At 38.0% G+C, this 24,066-nt stretch overlaps 1 protein-coding gene across 1 annotated transcript in view; it reads right to left on the bottom strand.

Moving 5' to 3' along the window:
* Window positions 1-24,066, bottom strand: part of FRMPD1 (FERM and PDZ domain containing 1) — a 108,989-nt gene that overhangs the window by 50,493 nt on the left and 34,430 nt on the right. The gene's annotated exons all lie outside the window — the stretch shown is intronic.

Genomic DNA, 24,066 nt, shown 5'->3' with positions numbered 1-24,066 from the left:
AAAGGTCTCCGCTCTCCTCTTCCCTAACCCCATCCACTCAGTTCCCATACTGATACATAATCAGTTTTCCCACTTGAGATATCTGTCTTTCCAGAGTTTCTGTATGCCTGAACAAGCAAATACAAATATAGATTTTATGTATCCTCTTCTTAACACAAAGGATAGTACACCACACACATTGTTCCACACCAAGCTTTCTTCATCACTATCTTTTCACATTAATACAAAGAATGCCTCCTCATTCCTTTTGACAGCCTCTGAGTATTACACTGTATGAATGTACTCTAATTTAAGAAGTAGTCTTCCCTTGATAGACATTTGGGTTATTGCCAATCTCTCTATTGTAATATTGCAACAAGTTATGTTGTACAAATATCATTTCTGTACATATGCAATTATATATTTGGTTAAGTTTCCAGATATTGAATTGCGAGGTCAAAATTTACATGCATTTGTGCTTTGATAGACATTATCAGGTTACCAAGAAAAACAGTATATATGCTTGAGATTAAAGTTTCCTAAAACAATATATAATTTTATATTTCTTAAAATACTGTCTCAACTGATAAAGTTAATTTCACAATCCAATAAATACCCATACAAAATAATACATGACACTGGGAAATAACCATGGATACAGAAAAAAAATTTTTTTAATTACAAGAGATTATGTTGCTTAACAATACATAAATACCTTTGAAAAACTTAATAACTAGATGGTTTTCAAGGGAAATATAAATGATATGAGATGACCCTAGAAGAGACAGAATGTCTAAAAGACAATTACCACAGAAGAGAAAGTTGTTAAAGAGCTACACTCAAAAAACATTCTGGGCAATAGGCTCAAAAGTGAACTCTCACAAATTTATAAGACATAGCTCACCCTTATGGTTTTTATTTGTTTTACTTTAAATATTAAAAAAAAAAAGCTATTCCATGCAAATAGAGACCAAAAGAAAACAGGAGTAGCAATACTCAGATAAAATAGACTTTAAAACAAAGGCTGTGTGAAAAGAGACAAAGAAGGACACTACATAATGATCAAAGGATCAGTCCAAGAAGAAGATATAACAATTATAAATATATATACACCCAACATAGGAGCACCACAATATGTAAGACAAATGTTAACAAGTATGAAAGGTAAAATTAATAATAACACAATAATAGTGGGAGACTTTAACACCCCACTCACACCTATGGATAGATCAACTACACAGAAAATTAACAATGAAACACAAACTTCAAATGATACAATAGACCGGTTAGACCTAATTGATATCTATAGGACATTTCACCCCAAAACAATGAATTTCACCTTTTTCTCAAGTGCACATGGAACCTTCTCCAGGATAGCCTTGGTAAATTCAAAAAATTGACATAATTCCAAGCATCTTTTCAGACCACAATGCAGTAAGATTAGATGTCAATTATAGAAGAATAACTATTAAAAATTGCAATATATCGAGGCTGAACAACACACTGCTGAATAACCAACAAACCACAGAAGAAATCAAAATATGCATAGAAATGAATGAAAATGAAAACACAACAACCCAAACCTATGGGACACTATAAAAGCAGTGCTAAGGGGAAGGTTCATAGCTATACAGGCTTACCTCAAGAAACAAGAAAAAAGTCAAATAAATAACCTAACTCTATACCTAAAGCAACTAGAAAAGGAAGAAATGAAGAACCCCAAGGTTAGTAGAAGGAAAGAAATCTTAAAAATTAGGGCAGAAATAAATGCAAAAGAAACAAAAGAGACCATAGCAAAAATTAACAAAGCCAAAAGCTGGTTCTTTGAGAAGTTAAATAAAATTGACAAACCATTAGCTAGACTCATCAAGAAACAAAGGGAGAAAAATCAAATCAACAAAATTAGAAATGAAAATGGAGAGATCGCAACAGACAACACAGAAATACAAAGGATCATAAGAGACTATTATCAGCAACTATATGCCAATAAAATGGACAACTTGGAAGAAATGGACAAATTCTTAGAAAAGTACAACTTTCCAAAACTGGACCAGGAACAAATGGACAATCTTAACAGACCCAACACAAGCACAGAAATTGAAACTGTAATCAGAAATCTTCCAGCAAACAAAAGCCCAGGGCCAGAAGGCTTCACAGCTGAATTCTACCAAAAATTTAGAGAAGAGCTAACACCTATCCTACTCAAACTCTTCCAGAAAATTGCAGAGGAAGGTAAACTTCCAAACTCATTCTATGAGGCCACCATCACCCTAATACCAAAACCTGACAAAGATGCTACAAAAAAAGAAAACTACAGGCCAATATCACTGATGAACATAGATGCAAAAACCCTTAACAAAATTCTAGCAAACAGAATCCAACAACATATTAAAAAGATCATACATCATGACCAAGTGGGCTTTATCCCAGGGATGCAAGGATTCTTCAATATCCTCAAATCAATCAATGTAATACATCACATTAACAAATTGAAAAATAAAAACCATATGATTATCTCAATAGATGCAGAGAAAGCCTTTGACAAAATTCAACATGCGTTTATGATAAAAACCCTCCCGAAAGCAGGAATAGAAGGAACATACCTCAACATAATAAAAGCTATATATGACAAACCCATAGCAAACATTATCCTCAATGGTGAAAAACTGAAAGCATTTCCCTTAAAGTCAGGAACAAGATAAGGATGCTCACTCTCACCACTACTATTCAACATAGTTTTGGAGGTTTTGGCCACAGCAATCAGAGCAGAAAAAGAAATAAAAGGAATCCAGATTGGAAAAGAAGAAGTAAAACTCTCACTGTTTGCAGATGACATGATCCAATACATAGAAAACCCTAAAGACTCCACCAGAAAATTACTAGAGCTAATTAATGAATATAGTAAAGTTACAGGATATAAAATCAACACACAGAAATCCCTTGAATTCCTATACACTAACAATGAGAAAACAGAAAGAGAAATTAAGGAAATAATTCCATTCACCATTGCAATGAAAAGAATAAAATACTTATGAATATATCTACCTAAAAAAACAAAAGATCTATATATAGAAAACTATAAAACACTGATGAAAGAAATCAAAGAGGACACAATAGATGGAGAAATATACCGTGTTCATGGAGCAGAAAAATCAATATAGTGAAAATGAGTATACTACCCAAAGCAATCTATAGATTCAATGCAATCCCTATCAAGCTACCAATGGTATTTTTCACAGAACTAGAACAAATAATTTCACAATTTGTATGGAAATACAAAAAACCTCAAATAGCCAAAGCAATCTTGAGAAAGAAGAATGGAACTGGAGGAGTCAACCTGCCTGACTTCAGGCTCTACTACAAAACCACAGTCATCAAGACAGTATGGTACTGGCACAAAGACAGAAGTATAGATCAAAGGAACAAAACAGAAAGCCCAGAGATAAATTCATGCACCTATGGACACCTTATCTTTGACAAAGGAGGCAAGAATATACAATGGAGAAAAGACAATCTCTTTAACAAGTGGTGCTAGGAAAACTGGTCAATGACTTGTAAGAAAATGAAACTAGAACACTTCTAACGCCATACACAAAAATAAACTCAAAATGGATTAAAGATCTAAAGGTAAGGCCAGAAACTATAAAACTCCTAGAGGAGAACATAGGCAAAACACTCTCCAACATATGACCCACCTCCCAGAATATTGGAAATAAAAGCAAAAATAAGCAAATGGGACCTAATTAAAATTAAAAGCTCTTGCACAACAAAGGAAACTATAAGCAAGGTGAAAAGACAGCCTTCAGAATGGGAGAAAATAATAGAAAATGAAGCAACTGACAAAGAATTAATCTCAAAAATATACAAGCAACTCCTGCAGCTCAATTCCAGAAAAATAAATGACCCAATCAAAAAATGGGCCAAAGAACTAAACAGACATTTCTCCAAAGAAGACATACAGATGGCTAACAAACACATGAAAAGATGCTCAACATCACTCATTATTAGAGAAATGCAAATCAAAACCACTAGGAGGTACCATTTCACGCCAGTCAGAATGGCTGCAATCCAAAAGTCTACAAGCAATAAATGCTGGAGAAGGTGTGGAGAAAAGGGAACCCTCTTACACTGTTGGTGGGAATGCAAACTAGTACAGCCACTATGGAGAACAGTGTGGAGATTCCTTAAAAAACTGGAAATTGAACTGCCATATGACCCAGCAATCCCACTGCTGGGCATACAAACCAAAGAAACCGGAATTGAAAGAGACACATGTACCCCAATGTTCATCGCAGCACTGTTTATAATAGCCAGGACATGGAAGCAACCTAGATGTCCATCATCAGATGAATGGATAAGAAAGCTGTGGTACATATACACAATGGAGTATTACTCAGCCATTAAAAAGAATACATTTGAATCAGTTCTAATGAGATGGATGAAACTGGAACCTATTATACAGAGTGAAGTAAGCCAGAAAGAAAAACACCAATACAGTATACTAACGCATATATATGGAATTTAGAAAGATGATAACAATAACCTTGTGTGCGAGACAGCAAAAGAGACACCGATGTATAGAACAGTCTTTGGGACTCTGTGGGAGAGGGTGGGATGGTTTGGGAGTATGGCATTGAAACATGTATATTATCATATGTGAAACGGATTGCTAGTCCAGGTTCGATGCATGATACAGGGTGCTCAGGGCTGGTGCACTGGGATGACCCAGAGGGATGGGATGGGGAGGGAGGTGGGGGGTGGTTCAGGATGGGGAACAGATGTACACCCATGGTGGATTCATGTCAGTGTATGGCAAAAACCAATACAATATTGTAAAGTAATTAGCCTCTAAAAATAAATAAATAGGAAAAAAAAAAAAGAAAAGAAAAAAAAAATTCCCGGGTAAATAGGTTCAAAGGTGAACTCTCACAAATTTATAAGACATAGCTCACCCTTACGATCTTTATTTGTTTTACTTTAAATATAAGCTTTAAATTTTGGAATAATTTTAGATGAACACAAAGGCTGCAAAGATAATACAGAGAATTCCATTACACCCTTCATTCAGCTTTCCCTAATGTTAGCATCTTACATAATCATTGTAACTTTGTCAACACTAAGCAATTAACATTGGTACACTAATATTAGCTAGGCTGTAGATTTTATTCAGATTTCATCAGCTTTTCCATTTATGCTTCTTTTCTGTTCTAGGATTCAATCTAGGATATCACATTGCTTTTAGCCAGCTTAGTTTATTTCCCCCAATGCTATGCCAGGTATTCAAGAGCATTAAAAAAAAAGAAAGCTTCCAAAATTTTTTAAACAGTCATTATAACATTGATACCAATTCTGATAAACATACTACGATAAGGCAGAAATACCATCTCCCTTACAATTATCAAAGTAAATATCCCAAATAAAATATTAGCAACTAGAACCTATCAGAATCTACAGAATAATAATGGAATCTCTACTAGGAGTGCACTAACCGTTTTCATATAAAAATGAAAGCAGGACACCCAAACTCATCACTTTGGAAACACGGAGACAACATTTTTCATCAAATGGCAGCTAAATACAAATTAATGGGTATAAAACATAGACTGCAACCAAAAATAAATTCCATTTGGATCAAGGGATGTGTCAGTCTAGCTTTTTTCCTATGGGGACAGCAGACCTGAATACTATCTTCAGTTCTACACAGCTCACTTTTTATAATTATAAAAGTGAGAGATTTCTGGTTAAAGATGGTGAATTGAAACAATGTCTTAATCTTTCTTCTCTTTTCTAAATCTTACAAATTACAATAAAGGAAATAAACCCATAGAATAGAGAAGACCATAGATGAGCAATGTTGACAGTGTCTGGAAGATAAACTGCTGGGAGGAGATGTAACTGAGCAGAGCAAAGGAAACAGAAACCAGTGTGCTTGCAGAAAGAGACTGATGGAAAACAGGCTGATTTGCCATTTGATGGCTCAGGAATTAGAGGCAGCAGGTATGGGAGAAAGCAGGGATGAAGAATAGGGCTGAAAACATGAAATGTCTGTATAAAGCAGCAACTATATTCACAGGCCCCATCCTACTACCTGCCTAGACAACCATCCCTTCCCTAGCCTTCTGGGGGAAAAAGTCTTGTTCTTTAGCGAATCAAACATGAGAGGCTGCAGATTTGTGGAGACCAGGCACAACACAGGATATGGGAATGAAATAGAAGGATTAAGAAAAATTCTTCTTACTAAATGACAAGAACTCCTTTGCCCAGTTCCCAGAATCCAGGCAGCTAGGAATTTACATCCAAAGAGACAAGAGATCTTTTTCTGGAGAACTAAAGAGCACCAGAGAAAAGACCTTTAGATAGTGATACTTATGGTAACTTGCTGCCAGATCACCCTGGCTTGAAATCTGTCAGTGTCCTGTCAGTGGGCTCCATCCATCCATCACACAAAGCTTCCAATCATTTTGGTTTTTTTCCCAAAACATCTCAGATCTCTTTTCATTCTTTGATAATCTCAATGCCCTGACCATGCATACGTATTGTCGATGACCTGCCCCATCCAATTGCTTTTAATGCTTCACTCTTACACATGAATAGATATTTGAGGAAACCTATACTATTTTAAAAAGATCAAAACAAATGGAACTCTAACAGAGACAATGCAGGAAATAAGAAAAAATGTTAATCTACAATTCAAATCCTCAAAAAGATAAGATGTTACATCTATGAAACAAGAAGAGAATTTTCTTTGAAAAAGAATAATCAGAGAACATAAATCTGGAAACTAAAAATAAAATAGCTGGAATAAAAATTCAGTTAAAAAGTTGAGAAATGTAGTCAATAAAATATAGAAAAAGTAACCAAGAGCCAAAGACAGGGTAAAAAGAAAAAAATAGGTATGTATAGTTAACAATCCAGGACGTCCAAAATTCATCCACCATGAGTTCTGTAAAGAGAGAGTAAAGGAAATGGAGATAAGGAAATTGTTAAATAAGTCAATAACGTTTGCCTTAGAAGCTTATTTCCAGATTAAGAATGTTTACTAATTACCCAGCATAATTAATGAAAAAATAGCCACATCAAGAAATAACATTGTAAAATTTCAGAAACTAGAAACAGAACATCTTCAAAGCTTTGGGAGGAAAAAAAAATGGATCACACACGAAAAACTGAGAACAAAAATGGCATTAGACTTCTCGGGAAAAACAGAGGCCGGAGGACATTGAAGCCATGCCTTCAAATCTCTGAAGGAAAATAATTTTCAATCTCTAGGTTGAATTATAGATTATAGATTCTATAGATTACAGAATTATACTATCAGTTCAGTTGAGTCGCTCAGTCATGTCCAACTCTTTGTGACCCCATGAACCCCAGCATGCCAGGCCTCCCTGTCTATCAACTCCTGGAGTCCACCCAAACCCATGTGCACTGAGTTGGTGATGCCATCCAACCATCTCATCCTCTCTCGTCCCCTTCTCCTCCTGCCCTCAATCTTAATAAGCATCAGGGTCTTTTCAAATGAGATAGCTCTTTGCTTCAGGTGGCCAAAGTATTGGAGTTTCAGCTTCAACATCAGTCCTTCCAATGAACACCCAGGACTGATCTCCTTTAGGATGGACTGGTTGGATCTCCTTGCAGTCCAAGGGGCCCTCAAGAGTCTTTTCCAACACCACAGTTCAAAAGCATCAATTCTTCGATGCTCAGTTTTCTTTATATTACAATTCTCACATCCATACCTGACTACTGGAAAAACCATAACCTTGACTAGACCGACCTTTGTTGGCAAAGTAATGTCTCTGCTTTTTAATATGCTGTCTAGGTTGGTCATAACTTTCCTTCCAAGGAGTAAGCGTCTTTTAATTTCATGGCTGCAGTCACCATCTGCAGTGATTATGGAGCCCCCCAAAATAAAGTCAGCCACTGTTTCCACTGTTTCCCCATCTATTTGCCATGAAGTGATGGGACCGGATGCCATGATCTTAGTTTTCTAAATCTTGAGCTTTAAGCCAACATTTCACTCTCCTCTTTCACTTTCATCAAGAGTCTCTTTGGTTCTTCTTTACTTTCTGCCATAAGGCTGGTGTCATCTGCATATCTGAGGTTATCAATATTTCTCCCTGCAATCTTGATTCCAGCTTGTGCTTCCTCCAGCCCAGCATTTCTCATGATGTACTCTGCATATAAGTTAAATAAGCAGTGTGACAATATACAGGCTTGATGTACTCCTTTTCCTATTTGGAACCAGTCTGTTGTTCGATGTCAAGTTCTAACTGTTGCTTCCTGACCTGCATACAGGTTTCTCAAGAGGCAGGTCAGGTGGTCTGGTATTCCCATCACTTGAAGAATTTTCTGCAGTTTATTGTTTTCCACACAGTCAAAGGCTTTGGCATAGTCAGTAAAGCAAAAAGAGATGTTTTTCTGGAACTCTCTTGCTTTTTCGATGATCCAGCAGATGTTGGCCATTTGATCTCTGGTTCCTCTGCCTTTTCTAAAATCAGCTTGAACATCTGGAAGTTCATAGTTCACGTATTGCTGAAGCCTGGCTTGGAGAATTTTGAGCTTTACTTTACTAGCGTGTGAGATGAATGCAATTATGCAGTAGTTTGAGCATTCCTTGGCATTGTCTTTCTTTGGGATTTAAATGAACACTGACGTTTTCCAGTCCTGTGCCCACTGCTGAGTTTTCCAAATTTGCTGACATATTGAGTGCAGCACTTTCACAGCATCATCTTTTAGGATTTGAAATAGCTCGACTGGAATTCCATCACCTCCACTAGCTTTGTTCATACTGATGCTTCCTAAGGCCCACTTGACTTCACATTCCAGGATGTCTTACTCTAGGTGAGTGATCACACCATCGTGATTATCTGGGTCATTAAGATCTTTTTTGTATAGTTCTTCTGTGTATTCTTGCCACCTCTTCTTAATATCTTCTGCTTCTGTTAGGTTCCTACCATTTCGGTCTTTTATTGAGCCCATCTTTGCATGAAATGTTCCCTTGGTATCTCTAATTTTCTTGAAGAGATCTCTAGTCTTTCCTGTTCTATTGTTGTCCTCTATTTCCTTGCATTGATCACTGATGAAGGCTTTCTTATCTCTCCTTGCTATTCTTTGGAACTCTGCATTCAAATGGGTATATCTTTCCTTTTCTCCTTTGCTTTTTGCTTCTCTTCTTTTCACAGCTATTTGTAAAGCTTCCTCAAACAGGCATTTTGCTTTTTTGCCTTTCTTTTTCTTGGGGACGGTCATGATCCCTGTCTCCTGTACAATGTCACGAACCTCTGTCCATAGTTTATCAGGCACTCTGTCTATCAGATCTAGTCCCTTAAATCTATTTCTCACTTCCACTGTATAATCGTAAGGGATTTGATTTAGGTCATACCTGAATGGTCTAGTGGTTCTTCCCAGTTTCTTCAATTTAAGTCTGAATTTGGCAATAAGGAGTTCATGCTGAGCCACAGTCAGCTCCCAGTCTTGTTTTTGCTGACTGTATAGAGCTTCTCCATCATTGGCTGCAAAGAATATAATCAATCTGATTTCCGTGTCAACTGTCTGGTGATGTCCATGTATAGAGTCTTCTTTTGTGTGGTTGGAAGAGGGTGCTTGCTATGACCAATGCATTCTCTTGGCAAAACTCTATTAGCCTTTTCCCTGCTTCATGCTGTACTCCAAGGCCAAATTTGCCTGTTACTCCAGGCGTTTCTTGACTTCCTACTTTTGCATTCCAGTCCCCTATAATGAAAAGGATATCTTTTTTGGGTGTTAGTTCTAAAAGGTCTTGTAGGTCTTCATAGAACCGTTCAACTTCAGCTTCTTCAGCATTACTGGTCGGGGCATGGACTTGGATTACCGTGATATTGAATGGTTTGCCTTAGAAATGAACAGAGATCATTTTGTCATTTTTGAGATTGCATCCAAGTACTGCATTTCAGACTCTTTTGTTGACTATGATGGCTACTCCATTTCTTCTAAGGGATTTCTGCCCACACTAGTAGATATAATGGTCATATGAGTTAAATTCACCCATTCTACCTATCAAATAGCAGAGACATTAAAAAATGTTCAGTTCAGTTAAGTCACTCAGTTGTGTCCGACTCTTTGTGACCCCATGGACTGCAGCACGTCAGATTTCCCTGTCCATCACCAACTCTCGGAGTTTACTCAAAATCATATCCAGTGAGTCAGTGATGCCATCCAACCATCTCACCCTCTGTCATCCCTTTCTCCTCCCACCTTCAATCTTTCCCAACATCAATGTCTTTTCAAATGAGTCAGTTCTTTGCACCAGGTGGCCAAAGTATTGGAGTTTCAGCTTCAACATCAGTCCTTCCAATGAACCTTCAGGACTGATCTCCTTTAGGATGGACTGCTTGAATCTCCTTGCAGTCCAAGGGACTCTCCAACACCACAGTTCAAAAGTATCAGTTCTTCGGTGCTCAGCTTTCTTTATAGTCCAACTCTCACATCCATACATGACCACTGGAAAAACCTCAAAAATGTTCAGGTTTATAAAAATTTACTTCTCATATACACTTTCTCAGGATTCTACTAGAGGATGTATTCCAGCAAAACAAGGAAGAAAAGAAGAAATGGAATCCAAGAAGATAGGGATGAAATACAGACAAGAAGCTAAGGGAATACTCAGGATGACCATGAAAGGATGTACTATGGTAATGCCTGTCTATAAGACCTAGAGAGAAACCTATACAGACTGGTACACGAAGACACAGGTCTTAAGGAAAAGAAATATGAGCGGATAGATTATCTAATGTGTTTCTGCAGAAATCTCACTGAGATAGTGTTGGAAAGTGTGAAAAGTATTAGCAATAAGTACATGGAAAACTAAACAAATCAAAAACAGGGAATTATAAAATAAAAAAAAAGTTGTATAAGAAAGGAAACAAAATTAGAGCTCACTACTTGGCTCAGTATTGAATAATATTTACATTTCTATAATAATATAAACACTGAAAAATTACTTCTCAAAATTAGTGACATGATGATATTGGGAGGATATAGTAAAGGAAAGCTAGTACAGTGGTAAAAGAGCTAAATTCTCATCTGCCATAATAATTAGACAATCTATAAAATTAATAAATTAGGGAAGTAATTTAAGCATACAGTCCATGGGGTTGCGAAGTCGGACATGACTGAGCGACTTCACTTTCACTTTTCACTTTCATGCACTGGAGAAGGAAATGGCAACCCACTCCAGTGTTCTTGCCTGGAGAATCCCAGGGATGGGGGAGCATGGTGGGCTGCTGTCTGTGGAGTCGCACAGAGTCGGACACGACTGAAGTGACTTAGCAGCAGCATCCTAAATATGGAAGAATAAAATGGGAAACAGAAGAGTAGAAAGAGGTTGCTTCTAAAAAAAATAAGAAATTAGAGGCTGAGGAGGAGTGGAGTGGAGACTGGTGTTTTCCATTATAAGCCCTTAATATTATTTTTTAGAACTACTTACTTTTAATTATTTAATTTTAAAAGTATATATACTTATAATAAACACACAGAAAAATATAAAAACAAAATCTCTTGTAGTCCTAACTCCTAGAGTTATCACTTGTGTATTTCCATTCTTTTTCTACATTTATACATGCTATATATTTTTATTAAAATGAGATATTATACATTTCCCACTTAATATTTCATGAACATTATTCCATATTAATATTTAAGCATTTAAATAATTTTAAATTGCTACACAGTATTGTTTTCTTTGGTCATATCATAATCTATTCAGTAAGTCTAACATCGGATATTTGTGCTATTTCCAATTTTTCACTATTATAAAAGCTTTATAATGACTCTTCTTATTCATGATAAATGGCTACTTCCCAGGTATTTTCTTGGGATAATTCCTAGAAATAGAATTATTGGATTTAAGCATATGTTCATTTTTAAGAATTTGGATGTATAACGTCAAATTGCTTCCAAGAAGCTACCAATTTGCACACCAGCCAGGACTGACCTTTGTAAATATTGAATACTTTTGAAAAATACTTGCTAACAGGATGGAAAATAGTGATTTAAATATTTCTATTTTGAAAAATACATCAGATATAAGTAAACAAAATCCACATTCTCATATAATATTAAGATACTATGCTTTAAATATTTGCTAATGGGATGGAAAGTAGCATCAAATTATTAATTTAAATATATTTCTTGAGAAATATAGAAAACAAAAGTAAATGTCACATATAATTCAATAACATTAAAAATTATATAAGTTGAGTATCTTTCTTCAAACATCCAATCTAGTTCCTAGGGATTATCACTGTTAACAATTTGGTGTGTATTCATTCTAACTTGGACTTCCCTGGTGGCTCAGATGGTAAAGCAGCTGTCTACAATGTGGGAGGACCTGGGTTGGGTCCCTGGGTCAGGAAGATCCCCTGGAGAAGGAAATGGCAACCCAGTACTATTGCCTGGAAAATCCCATGGACAGAGGAGCCTCGTAGGCTACAGTTCATGGGGTCACAAAGAGTTGGACACAACTGAGCGACTTCACTTTGACTTTCACTCTAACTTTGCCCTAAACTTATAGAGATCTACATTACATATATTAAAATATATAGGCCACAAAAATAGAATCATGTTATACTCAGTGTCTGCATCTTGCATTTTTTAATTGGTGAATACATTGTAGATATATTTCCAGATTAGAATGCATTATAGTTTTGATTTGAAGGTACCCGATTACTTGTATATCTGAACATTTTTTATGCACTATGGCCATTTATGTTTCTTTTTTGTTACTTTCTCATTTTTGTTTTCTCCTTATCTTTCTACTAGAATGTCTGCCTTTCTGTTATTGCAAAAGCACTTTCATACTAAGGATTATTTAATGTCCTTTTGCCAAGGACACTAAACCACATCATCTTTCTATGAGACTTACCAGGGAGAGTCAAGAATGTAGGTTCCAGTGTCCTGACAACACAAAGACTAATCACAAAGGATACAAAAATAAACATTCAGTAAAGTCCACAGGATATTGCTTTCAAGTATCAATTGCCTCAAACATGCCCTTAACAGGAATGAGTTAGCTAGCAATTCTAGGATATGGATGTTAATTCCGTTTGCCTTATGTCTGAACATCACACTTCCAGCACCTCTCCTAGGGGTCTGGGATGCTAAGTAGACTTAAAACCAAGTCATATGAAGATTCAATAAAAAATTGTTGTTGTTCAGTCCCTCAGTCATGTCTGACTCTTTGCGACTGCATGGACTACAGCACACCAGGCTTTCCTGTCCATCACTATGTCCCAGAGCTTGCTCAAACTCATGTCCATTGAGTCAGTGATGCCACCCAACCATCTTATCCTCTGTCGTCCCCGTCTCCTCCTGTCTTCAGTCTTTTCCAGCATCAGGGTCTTTTTTAAAGACTTGGCTGTTTGCATCAGGTGGCTAAAGTATTGGAGCTTCAGTTTCAGCATCAGTCCTTCCAATGAATATTCAGGGTTGATTTCCTTTAGGATGGACTGGTTTGATCTCTTTGCAGTCCAAGGGACTTTCAAGAGTCTTCTCCAACACCACAGTTCAAAAGCATCAATTCTTTGGTGCTCAGCCTTCTTTATGGTCCAACTCTCACAGCCATACATGACTACTGGAAAAACCATAGCTTTGACTAGACGGATCTTTGTTGGCAAAGTAATGTCTCTGCTTTTTAATATGCTGTCTAGTTTGGTCATAGCTTTTCTTCCAAGGAGCAAGTGTCTTAATTTTATGGCTGCAGTCACCATCTGCAGTGATTTTGGAGCCCAAGAAAATAAAGTCTGTCACTATTTTGTTTCTTTAAAAAATTAGAGAATGTTTATTCAACAAAGATCTGTAGGTGGCCTGTTATGATCATGGTTCACAAACGCCCAAAAGGCTACCAGGTAGAAGAGACATATGCCATATGTTTCTGGGGTGCAGGGTCAAGATTAATGGGGGAATGCCACAGAGAGGGAGACTCCAGCTCAGACTGAGGCTAAAGCTCTCTAGTGTTCCTAGGGATTCAAGGATGGAATGGGTTTTCTCAAGAGTTAGCAAGACCCAGGTCACTGAAGGCAATCAAGCAGAGTCTAAATAAATAACTCTGCTTGGATTACAGAAGGGACCTTACAATAGAGCACAGGGACCAGATGACTTCTTTAGTTGCTTCCACCCATGGAACTTGAGGTCTCTACTAGATCTAAAAAAGCAGACGAGATGATATTGTGTTCTGTCTCAGAATTCAAAGACCCACATCCCTTGGGGAGTAGCTGGAACTCCTGAAGTCACCACAGTTCTGGAAGTTATAAAATCTCTGACCACTATGTTATTTCAATCTCCAAATGACCGCAGAGTTGCTAAGGATCTCAGACTCATCCATAATGATGCTCCATTTCTTTCAAAGGTCATCTGACTGCAATGGTAACTTACAGGAGACTGTTACAAATGCTGCCAAATATAGTCTAGCTAATTGATTTCTATAAACATATATAGCTCTAATTAAAGTAATTAATTTGAAGTATATATCTGGACTGTGGATAGGCACATGCCTTCATCTAGGGATCCCCAAAGACCAAACAAATGACATCAATCAAGCCATTAAAAGTGCTCCCTGACTCAGCAAAGCCTGAGCAGGAAAGTTTAAAGTCAAGAAAATGACCTGCTAATGGTTTTAACATTTGCCTTGGGAATGCTGAGCCAATAGAAGAAAATAAGAGCCCAGATAATTTCCATACACTTGAATCTTCTCTGCAACCGCATTGCTAAGAAGTCATCCAGCCTCTAATTGTTCTGTCATTTATTGTTAGAACTATCTTACTGCCAGAAAATTGCTTTACATAAAGCTGAATTCCACACCCCACACCAGCACACCAACCAGAATAAAGCAGCTCCCTCTTCTATACATCAGTCTCTCTGGACTTGAACAGAGCAATCTTGCCCCCTCTGTCCCAGACCAAGCATCCTCAGTTCATTCAAAGGGTCGTCACACAACAGGATCACTTTAGATCGTCCTCCTAGGGGCACACGCCAGCTTCACAAAAAGAGCATGAATCTCCAAACGGAACACACTTCTGGTTGTCTGGAACAAAGCACTGTGAAGAGACAAACTCTCTCAAAATATTTTGCAAATGGAAAAGACCAAACACACTAGGGTGATAATCATCTTATAAAGCAAACAGACAAGGATATAAACCCTTCAAAAGGGATATAAGGGGTGATAATAAAGAACTTCAAGAAACCATTAACTGCTAATGAGTAATGAAAAACATCAAAGGAGGCAGCAATGGTAGAAGATAAAGTGAAGAGCTAAAAATCACTTACACTAAATTGAACTTCAGATACCAATTCAAGTGAAACTGTCAGAGCTAGAATCAGGTTGAGGATATTCAGCTTCCAAATAATAGGAGCTAGTAAAGAAAGAAAAGGAATGCACAAAATTGTAATAAAAAAAGTTAAAGGTAAATTTCTTGAGCTGGAAAATACATTTCAAATATAAAGAACACAAGAAGCAGCTCTCAGATATATGCCTCAACGAAGGTTCCTTACACATCAGCTCAAGCTCTTAAGTGCCAAAGATTAAAGAATCACCATTAAAATCTGTTTTAAAGGAGTTAAAAAAATATATCATTTGAAAAAGAAACGCTTAAGCTCTTATATTTTGTAGCATATGATTTAGGTATAAACATAGACTCAGTTCATTATTTCTCTTTGGGGAATGTAAAAGCTTTACAAGTGATGTTTGACGCTCTATCCTTGAAAGATATCCCTGGGAGTCGTTCTGTGATTTTTTTTAACCTACTAGTGAAGGTCATTTGTCCGCTTAGTGGCTTTTTTTTCTTTCACTATTTCTTCTCTTATTACTACTGTCAGAAACTTGAGCATAAAGAACATGCCTTACCCCTTTTAATTCTCTCTCAGGACCTGTCACATAGGCTGAATAAATGTTTGTTGAATGACTGAATGAACAAAATTAAAATAAAGCAGAAATAAACCGGAAAATAAGAAAAAAAGAGTCACTTAATAAAGACAAAATTAATGTGGGTTTTTAAAGATTGACAAAAAACAGTAAACTACTGGTACAAGTTATTATGAACAAAATGAGAAATGAGCAAAGACAAACAAACATTAGGGAAAAAAACACTAGAGAGTCCTATACATGTTATACACAATTTAGATAAGCTAAGAATATGAGTGGCTTTGGAAGATCTACTGGGAATGCATCTTTCTAGATGTATTCTTCTCATAAATCCTTCAGTCTTCTTGAGGGACAGACTTCTGCCTAACAAGGTCAGCCCCATAGAACAGTGTCTCCCAAGATTTCCATATCAACCCTTGGTATGTAAATGCATTTGGACCTGTGAAGGGATTTTCCTAGACCAGTTCTTTGGGCAGAGGGGAAGAAATACTTTCTACGTTGGGTGTTAAAAGGAGAAGACTCTAAGACCCATAATGAAGATGAAAGCAGTGAAACACCCTGGTAGTAGCCTCTGGGGATCTGAGATGTTGATCTTTCTTGGATGTGCTAAGATATATACCATTTGTTTAAATATAAATCCAAGTGACTAAGCACACATTCATTGAAAAAACACTCAGGGCAGGTGACCAAGAATGAGAGATGAGTAAGATGCAGCCCCTACCTCAACACCTTTACCCCTAAAGCAAACAACCAGAATTAAAGTTAAAAATTTGAGTAAATTTATACCTGTGGAAGAAATTTGGAAAGTCAATTTTTCAAAAATCTATTTAAAAGTCTACATAGAACTTGCTGTTGTGTTTATCAGAGAATTATTTCAAACACTCTCTCAAAAACTAATGGACAATATTCTTCAACAGAGAAAAACAATAGCATGTGACCAATTTCTCCTAATAATGTAAAGGTAGCCCTGAACTTAAAATTAGCAAAGCTTATACTAAAAAGGGACATCGAGGCCAATCTTACTCATAAAATATTCACAAAATTTCTAAACAAGATTCTAGCCAGAAATGTTAATAATTCTTGATGCTAGCAGATGGGTATTTAAACTTCATTTTACTATTCTCTTGACTTTTGTGTACATTAAAAATCTTCTCAATAAACTCGTTTTTTTTTTTTTTTTAATTTAAAGAAACCTCCAGTAAAATCCAGAAACAACACATTAACAGGATAATATATCATAATCAAGCTGGATTTATTCTAAGAAAGAAAAGTTCCATTTAAGGAAAACTATTTATATGTTTTAGCTCATAAACAGAAAAAAAAATAATGGATGATCACATCATAAGATTCTGGAAAATCATTTGTTTTATGTAATCTAATCTCCTTGTTTTGATTTTAAAAAACCAGAAATATCAGGCAATTCAAAATTACTTTAGAATAAAAGATAAAAGCATTCCACTCACAAAGGAAAATAAAAATAACAGTGTTCCTCACAACATTAGGGTCACCGGCTAGTGTGATATGACATGAAAGAGAAATGAGAAGTAAATAAACCAAAGGGGCCTAAATCACCAGTGCCTACAGGTGGCATGACTGCATATGGGCCTCAATTTCAAAATATCAGAAATAATAAATAACCTGAGCAAAACTGTTCAGTTGTTAAGACTTTATGGACAATAACAAGTACTGGAAAGGACTATACGTGAAAAAGGTGCCTGAACTTGTTCTGAATGAAACCTAAAGTAAACATTTATCTAAGCTCAAGAAAACAATGCAAACAACTTTTCTCTTTAATTTTTCTTAAGGGAAATTTCAAAACATACACAAATCAGACAATAGAATCATGAATCTCCATGTACCCATGGAGGTAGCTTTTATTAATATTTATTGATTTTGTCCACCTTGTTAAACACTTCATAATCAGAGCTATTATACCAAAATGGCATTGGGCTACCCAGGTAGAGAAAGAGCTTTTATATGTGTATCTTTTTATAACATCTAATCTCTAATATACACTAGATCTAAGGATATAAACCAACTGATGTTACAAACAAGAAACAAAATGCATGGCAAACATCCAGCCTTTTGAAGAATGAGAGAAAACAAACTACCAAACTAGCATTTTTTCTTAAGCTAACAAATAACTAAGTGCTAAAATGTCTTGACCTTCGTTTCTTGGCTCTTGTGACATCTGTCTCCCCAGTTTCCTCCAGCATCTCAGACTACACCTACTCACCCACTCCTCTTTCCTCCATCACCTAATTACAGGTTTTGGTTCTCAGCTCCCTTCTTATGTAAATAAATGACACATTATTTCTAAAGCAGTAGTTTCTAAACTTCAGGAACATGAGAATCACCAGGGGAGCTGTTAACAATCCCTGATCACACCCTTGAACAATTAAGACTCTTTGTGGGTTCAAGCCAGATACTGTTAGTTTTAAAGACCCGCCCAACCCTGGCCTGCGATTCCAATGAACAGCAAAGTTTGAGGCTCCACTGCTCAGTCGTGTCCAACTCTTTGTGACCACACGGACTGCAGCACACTAGGCTCCCTGTCCGTCACCAACTCCAGGAGTTTACCCAAACTCATGTCCATTGAGTCAGTGATGCCATCCAACCATCTCATCCTCTGTTGTCCCCTTCTCCTCCTGCCTTCAATCTTTCCCAGCATCAGGGTCTTTTCAATGAGTCAGCTCTTCGCTTCAGGTGGCCAATGTATTGGAGTTTCAGCTTCTGTATCAGTCCTTCCAATGAACACCCAGGACTGATCTCCTTTAGGATGGACTGGTTGGATCTCCTTGCAGTACAAGGGACTCTCAAGAGTCTTCTCCAACACCACAGTTCAAAAGCATCAGTTCTTTGGTGCTCAGCTTTCTTTATAGTCCAACTCTCACATCCATATATGACTAATGGAAAAACCATAGCCTTGACTAGATGGACCTTTGTTGACCAAGTAATGTCTGTGCTTTTTTTTTTTTTCTAATTTTATTTTATTTTTAAACTTTACATAATTGTATTAGTTTTGCCAAATATCAAAATGAATCCGCCACAGGTATACATGTGTTCCCCATCCTGAACCCTCCTCCCTATCTCTGCTTTTTAATATGCTGTTTAGGTTGGTCATAGCTTTCCTTCCAAGGAGTAAGCGTCTTTTAATTTCATGGCTACAGTCACCATCTGCAGTGATTTTTGGAGCCCTCCCAAAATAAAGTCAGCCACTGTTTCACTGTTTCTCCATATATTTGCCATGAAGTGATGGGACCAGATGCCATGATCTTAGTTTTCTGAATCTTGAGCTTTAAGCCAACTTTTTCACTCTCCTCTTTTATTTTCATCAAGAGGCTCTTTAGTTCTTCACTTTCTGCCATAAGGGTGGTGTCATCTGCATATCTGAGGTTATTGATATTTCTCCCGGCAATCTTGATTCCAGCTTGTGCCTCTTCCAGCCCAGCGTTTCTCATGATGTACCCTGCATATAAGTTAAATAAGCAGGGTGACAATATACAGCCTTGACGTACTCCTTTTCCTATTTGGAACCAGTCTGTTGTTCTATGTCCAGTTCTAACTGTTGCTTCCTGACCTGCATACAGGTTTCTCAAGAGGCAGGTCAGGTGGTCTGGTATTACAGTCAAAGGCTTTGACACAGTCAATAAAGCAGAAAGAGATGTTTTTCTGGAACTCTCTTGCTTTTTCAATGATCCAGTGGATGTTGGCAAATTGATCTCTGGTTCTTCTGCCTTTTCTAAAACCAGCTCGAACATCTGGAAGTTCACAGTTCATGTATTGCTGAAGCCTGGCTTGGAGAATTTTGAGCATTACTTTACTAGCGTGTGAGATGAGTGCAATTGTGCTGTAGTTTGAGGCTAATAGAGTTTTGCCAAGAGAATGCACTGGTCATAGCAAACACCCTCTTCCAACAACACAAGAGAAGACTCTACACATGGACATCACCAGATGGTCAACACCGAAATCAGATTGAGTATATTCTTTGCAGCCAAAGATGGAGAAGCTCTAGACAGTCAGCAAAAACAAGACCAGGAGCTGACTGTGGCTCAGGTCATGAACTCCTTATAGCCAAATTCAGACTTAAATTCAAGAAAGTAGGGAAAACCACTAGACCATTCAGGTATTACCTAAATCAAATCCCTTACAATTATACAGTGGAAGTGAGAAATAGATTTAAGGGACTAGATCTGATAGACAGAGTGCCTGATGAACTATGGACGGAGGTTTGTGACATTGTACTGGAGACAGGGATCAAGACCTTCCCCAAGAAAAAGAAAGGCAAAAAAGCAAAATGGCTGTCTGAGGAGGCCTTACAAATAGTTGTGAAAAGAAGAGAAGCGAAAAGCAAAGGAGAAAAGGAAAGATATACCCATTTGAATGCAGAGTTGCAAAGAATAGCAAGGAGAGATAAGAAACCTTCCTCAGCAATCAATGCAAAGAAATAGAGGACAACAATAGAATGGAAAAGACGAGATCTCTTCAAGAAAATTAGAGATACCAAGAGAACATTTCATGCAAAGATGGGCTCGATAAAGGACCGAAATGGTAGGGACCTAACAGAAGCAGAAGATATTAAGAAGAGGTGGCAAGAATACACAGAAGAACTGTACAAAAAAGATCCCCATGACCCAGATAATTACGATAGTGTGATCACTGACCTAGAGCCAGACATCCTGGAATGCGAAATCAAGTGGGCCTTAGGAAGCATCAGTATGAACAAAGCTAGTGGAGGTGATGGAATTCCAGTTAAGCTATTTCAAATCCTAAAAGATGATGCTGTGAAAGTACTGCACTCAATGTGTCAGCAAATTTGGAGAACTCTGCAGTGGCCATTGGACTGGAAAAGGTCAGTGTTCATTCCAATCCTAAAGAAAGGCAATGCCAAAGAATGCTAAAACTACCACACAACACTCTCCAAGGGTGATATCATTTACTCTCCCAGTTTCAGCTGCTTAGAGAATCAACTGCTTCTTTAGGATCTCTACCAAGATGTCCCATAAGCACTTGGGCCAGTTATATATAAGATAGAATTCACTGTCTTTCATTGCTCCACTCCTCAAATCGTCTCCTCTAGGGTGGAACATTTTATTGAAGGAGACCACTATTTAATTTTCTAACTGCCCAAGCCAAAAATCATTCTTGACTCTTTCCCCTTGTTACATGCCCCACTTTGAGCAAGTCACAAGTTCTATTGACTTTGCTCCCAATTACCTTTGTGCTCGTGTGTGTGCTTTAGTCATGTCTGACTCTTTGTGACCTTATGGACTGCAGCCAGCCAGACTATTTGTCCATGTGATTCTCCAGGCAAGAATACTGGAGTGGGTTGCCATGCCCTCCTCCAGGGGATCTTCCCAAACCAGGGACTGAACCCACCTCTGTTATGTCTTGTTCATTGGCAGGTGGTTCTTTACCATTAGCACCACCTGGGAAACCCTCCAATTACCTTCATCTCTCAGTAACTCTCCTTTCTTAGTGCTATAGCCATTGCTCAAACTTTGATCCTATCTGAAATACTATGATAATCTCCTAGCCAGTATCTATGCTTCTAGACTTTCCCTCCATCAATCTATCCTCCATGTGGCTGCCAAAATGATATAATGTAATCCTAATTATGTCACTTTTATTTTTAAAATCCTTTAGTGGTTTCCCTTCATCTTTAGGATAATGTCTGAGCTCAAGAATTACAATAATATTAATAACACAAGTACATTAACATACTACCATTTACTATGTGCTAGACACTGGGCTAAGCAATTTATATGTGTTATCCTATTTAATGCTTATTACAATCCTCACTTACAAAAAGGAAATTGAGGCATGAAGAGGCAATTTGGCCTTTTAGTACATAGCAAGGAAGTGGCAGAAATGAAATTCCAAATCAGATTAGCTTGCTGGTCTCTGGAGCTGGACTCAACTATCCTCTCCCACTGCCTTCCTCCCAGCCTTGGAGTGGCAGTCAAAGCCTTTTGTGAGCGGCCCCCTGCCTACCTGTCTGTCATCTCCCTTACACTGCACACTCCATTAGAACTGAATTACCCACTGTTCCCCAAACACTGTCATGCCTGATTTCTCACACTGTCATGCCTCTGTCGATGCTATTTCCTCTGCCTGGTCCACTTGCCCTGCCTGTCACGCCCCAAATTCCAACTGATACTTCAGTGTGTGGGCATAACAGTACACTGGTCAAGCACAAACTCTTCTCTCTCTTCCAGATGAGAAGACAAGAAGCTTGTCTTCTCATCTGGAAGAACAACTGCGATGATTCCTGCATGGTCATGTTCCAGGGTTGGTTAACGGTTTACATTCCAATGTGCTGTGACAATTCTTTGAAAACTATAAAGTTCTACACAAATGTGTCCAAGGGAAACCTGTTTTTTGAGGTAGTGTAAAGCTCAGTTATATAACCAAATCTGAAACAAAAGTTTGAACTATGAGAAGTTCATCTCTGGGACTTCCCTGGTGGTCCAATAGCTAAGACTCCATGCTCTCAATGCAGAGAGCCTGAGTTCCATCCCTGGTCAGGGAACTAGATCCCAAATGCTTCAACTGAGAGTTCACAGGCAACAACTAAAGATCCCATATAATGCAACAAATATCGAAGATCCTGCATGCTGCAACTAAGACCCAGCACTGCCAAATAAATAAATAAATATTAAAAAAGAAGTTCATCTCTGCCATAAAAAAGGAATGAAGTCCTGGTAGGTGTTGCAACATGGATGAAACTTGAAAACATTACACAAAGTAGAAGCAACCAGACACAAAAAGCCACATATTGGATGATTCTATTTATACAAAATGTGCAGAATGTACAAATCCATAGAGACAGAGCATTGATCAGTGGTTGCCAGGGCCTGTGGGAAAGGGGAAATGAGGACTGACTGCTAATGGGGAAGACGTATATTTTGGGAGTGATAAATACTCTGGAATTAGACAGTGGTGATGGTAGCATAACCTTGCAAATGTGCTAAAAACCACTGAATTGTACATTTTAAAGGAAGTTTCTCTCTGGCACTGAGCTTAACCCTTCTGCCCCCTTTGCCTTAATGGTAAGTAATATCCAACTCCAATAAGGAACCTGTCTTTCCTCATATCCTCCCCCCGTTCTTTCTTAGTAAAACCCAGAACACTGGTTCCCAAAAAGCATTACAAGCATCTGGAGGGCTGATTAAACCACCAATTGTAGGGCCCCAGAGTTTCTACTTCAGTTGCCCTACAGTAGTACAGTAGGGCCCAAGAATGTGCATTTTAACATCCCTCTAGATAAAAGCTAGGGAATCTGAAAAGAGCACTGAGCTAAAAGTCAGGAAACCTGGATTCTCTTCCTGAGTTTGACTCTAATTAGGCCTGAAATTGCACAAGTCACCAAACTTCTGGTTATTTCTTTTATAAGCACTGAACTTCTCTAAGAATCTGCCAGTCCTAAAATTATGTTTTGGACCTCATCAGTTTCCTCCTTAAGGCCTCCAGGGCTTCCCATCCCTAATATCCAATCTCTACCCAGATGTCCAACTCAACTTCCCACCTGACACATTTGGAAAAGGAAGGGAACAAACATAAATATATAACCTATAGCGTGTCACTGACTTCTCATGACAGCCCTGTGTGGTGGGAATACATAATTGCATTTTAAGGACAAGGAAGCTGAGTCTTGTAAAGGGTAAAGAACTTCCTCCAAATGACCGAGGGAACCCAAGGCCGCATCCTCCTCCAATCATGTAATTCTCTCTTCCAATGCTTAGCTGGCCCTCAGAAGAGCCCTAGGTGGCCGCACCTGTGCATTTGTTCATGATCTCCTCATCTCTGGTGGCTCAGATGGTAAAGCATCTGCCTGCAATGCGGGAGACCCAGGTTCGATCCCTGGGTCGGGAAGATCCCCTGAAGAAGGAAATGGCAACCCACTCCAGTACTCTTGTCTGGAAAATTCCATGGATGGAGGAGCCTGGTGGAGTCCATGGGGTCACAAAGAGTCAGACACAACTGAGCAACTTCACTTTCTTTCTTTCCTCACTCTCTGAGACTTAATCCAAATCCTATCTAACCTTCAAAACTCAGCTGGAGCTCCACCACATCCAGGGTGGGTTCCTGCTTACCAGTCTACCACGAACTACCCAGTTTCCCATTGCAGAGCTGTTGTGCTATGTCTTACCCTTTCTTTCCAGCACCTGACCTCCTGGTCTATGCTCTCATCT

Source organism: Bos indicus, chromosome 8 (assembly GCF_029378745.1).
Source record: "Bos indicus isolate NIAB-ARS_2022 breed Sahiwal x Tharparkar chromosome 8, NIAB-ARS_B.indTharparkar_mat_pri_1.0, whole genome shotgun sequence".
Taxonomy (NCBI): Eukaryota; Metazoa; Chordata; class Mammalia; order Artiodactyla; family Bovidae; genus Bos; species Bos indicus.
The sequence above is the reverse complement of the archived record's forward strand: the minus strand, read 5'-3'. Positions and strand labels throughout refer to the sequence as shown.